Below are 2,814 nucleotides of genomic sequence, written 5' to 3'. Positions count from 1 at the left end.
ACTATGTTATGCCAATAAATTAGATAAGTTGTATTAAATGAACAATTTCCTTAAGAAATAAAACTACCAAAGCTCACATGAAAAGAAATAGATAACATGAATATCCCTATATCTATTAGAGAAATTGAATTTGTAGTTACAAACCTTCCCACAAAGAAAACTGCAGGCTCAGATGGCTTCACTGGAGAATTTTATCAAACACTTAATGAAGAAACAATACCAATTCCACACAAACTCTTCTGGAAAATGGAACAGGAGGAACACTTCCTTATTTATCTTATGAGGCCAGCATTACCCTAATACCAAAATGAAACAAAGACATTATAAGAAAAGAATACTACAGACCAACATCCTGCATGAGTACAGATAAAAAATTCTAAATAAATTTTAGCACATCAAATCCAACAATGTATAAACAGGATAATACATCATGACCAAGTAGGATTTATTCAAGGAATGCAAAATTGGTTTAGCTTTAAAAATCAATTGATGTAATTCTTCATACTAATAACCTAAAAAGGACAAACCATAAGGTTTCAGTAGATGCAGAAAAAACACTTGACAAAATTCAGCATTGTTCCTAATAAAAACTCTCAGCAAAGTAGGAATAGAAAGGAGCTCCCCCAACCTGAATAAAAGCATCATTAAAAAATCTACAGCTAGGTGGTGCACTGGAAAGTGCGCCGCTTGGGAGTGCGGCGGTGCTCCCGCCGAGGGTTCGGATCCCATGTGGAGACCGATTCCCGCTCACTGGCTGAGCGCGGTGTGGGCGCAACACCGAGGGTTGCGATCCTGTTACCAGTCAGTAAAAAAGACAAAAAGGGGCCAGCCGGTGGCGCACTGGATAAGTGCGCCGCTTGGGAAGCGTGGCGGCGCTCCCGCCCGAGGGTTCGGATCCCACATGCAGACCGGTTCCTGCCCGCTCACTGGCTGAGCGCGGTGTGGGCGCAACACCGAGGGTTGCGATCCTGTTACCAGTCAGTAAAAAAGACAAAAAGGGGCCAGCCGGTGGCGCACTGGATAAGTGCGCCGCTTGGGAAGCGTGGCGGCGCTCCCGCCCGAGGGTTCGGATCCCACATGCAGACCGGTTCCTGCCCGCTCACTGGCTGAGCGCGGTGTGGGCGCAACACCGAGGGTTGCGATCCTGTTACCAGTCAGTAAAAAAGACAAAAAGGAAAAAAAAAAAATCTACAGCTAAATCACATTCAATAGTGAAAGACTGAATGTTTTCCCCCCAAATATCAGGAATATATGCTTTTTCCACTTCTATTCAACATTGTAAGAAGGTTCTAGCCAGTGAAATATGGCAAGAAACAGAAATAAAAGGCATTTATATAGAAGAGAAAGAAGTAAAACTGTCTCTTTATTTGCAGACAACATGACTATGTAGAAAATCTGAAGGAATCTACAAAAAAAAGTATACTCAAGTGATCTTAGCAAGATAGCAGGACACCTGATCAATATACTAAAATTAATTGTATTTTTATATACCACTAATGAATAATCAGAAATTGAAATTTTAAAATACCCATATTATTTACAATAGGATTTTTTTTTCCTTTTTGTCTTTTTTTCGTGACCGGCAACGGATCGCAACCCTCAGTTCGCGCCCGTACTGGACCGGGACTGGCAACGGGATCGCAACCCTTGCGCCCGCACCTCGCTCAGCCAGTGAGCGGCTGGTCTGTATGTGGGATCCGAACCCTTGGTGGGAGCGCCACCGCGCTCCCAAGCGGCGCACTGTAGCAGTGCGCCACCAGGCCGGCCCAACAATAGGATTTTTTAAAAAATGAAGTCTGGGCTGGCCCAGTGGTGCACTGGATAGTGCGCCGCTTGGGAAGCGCGGCGGCGCTCCCGCCCAAGGGTTCGGATCCCACATACAGACCGGTTCCCGCTCACTGGCTGAGCAAGGCGCGGGAGCAACACCGAGGGTTGCGATCCCATTGCCGGTCCCCGGTCCGGTACGGGGGCAACACTGAGGGTTGCGATCCGTTGCCGGACATGGAAAAAGACAAAAAAAAAAAAAAAAAATGAAGTCTTAGGTAAATTTGACAAAGATGTGCAAGACCTGTACACTGATAACTTCAAAATGTTACTGAGAGAAATTAAATAAGACCTAAATAAATGGAAAGTTGTACCTTGTTCATGGGTCAGAAGACTTGTTTAGAGGTCAATTCTCTACAAATCAACTTACAGCATCACTAGAATTCCAGTAAAAACTACAGCTGACTTTTTGTGGAAATTGACAAGCAGCTAAAATTCATATGGAAATACAAAAGGCATAGAATAACCAAAACAACTTTGAACAAGAACAAAATTGGAGAGCTAACACAATTTGATTTCAAGACTTACAAAGCTACAGTAGGGGGCTGGCCAGTTAGCTCAGTTGGTTATAGCGTGGGGCTGATAACACCAAGGTCCAGGGTTCGATCCCTGTACTGGCCAGCTCCAAAAAAAAAAAAAAAAAAAGCAACAGTAATCAAGAGAGTGTGGCGTGTGGTTGTTGGCATCAAGGTAGAAAAATAGGTCAATGGAACAAAATACAGAGTCCAGAAAAATACCCACACATATATGGAGAACTGATTTTGGGGAAAGATGCAAAAGCAATTAAGCGGAGAAAGAATAGTCATTCAACAAATAGTTCTGGTACAATTAAATATCCATATGTAAAATAAATACATAAAAAAATTTCAAGCCATACCTTGTACCTTATACAAAAATTAATTTGAAGTGGATCATGGATCAAACTTGTTAAACCTCAAACTATAAAATTTCTAAAAGAAAACATAGGGGAAAATTCTTTATAATATTGCA

The 2,814-nt window shown here is 42.4% G+C and overlaps 1 non-coding gene across 1 annotated transcript; it reads left to right on the top strand.

The window, feature by feature from the left end:
• The first annotated feature begins 2,371 nt into the window (after positions 1-2,371).
• Positions 2,372-2,445, top strand: TRNAI-GAU. Its single transcript has one exon. It is a non-coding gene; the product is annotated as a tRNA-Ile (tRNA).
• Positions 2,446-2,814: the final 369 nt, after the last annotated feature.

The sequence above is a fragment of the Galeopterus variegatus genome, unplaced genomic scaffold (assembly GCF_000696425.1).
Source record: "Galeopterus variegatus unplaced genomic scaffold, G_variegatus-3.0.2 Scaffold325, whole genome shotgun sequence".
In the NCBI taxonomy this organism is placed as follows: domain Eukaryota; kingdom Metazoa; phylum Chordata; class Mammalia; order Dermoptera; family Cynocephalidae; genus Galeopterus; species Galeopterus variegatus.
The sequence above is the reverse complement of the archived record's forward strand: the minus strand, read 5'-3'. Positions and strand labels throughout refer to the sequence as shown.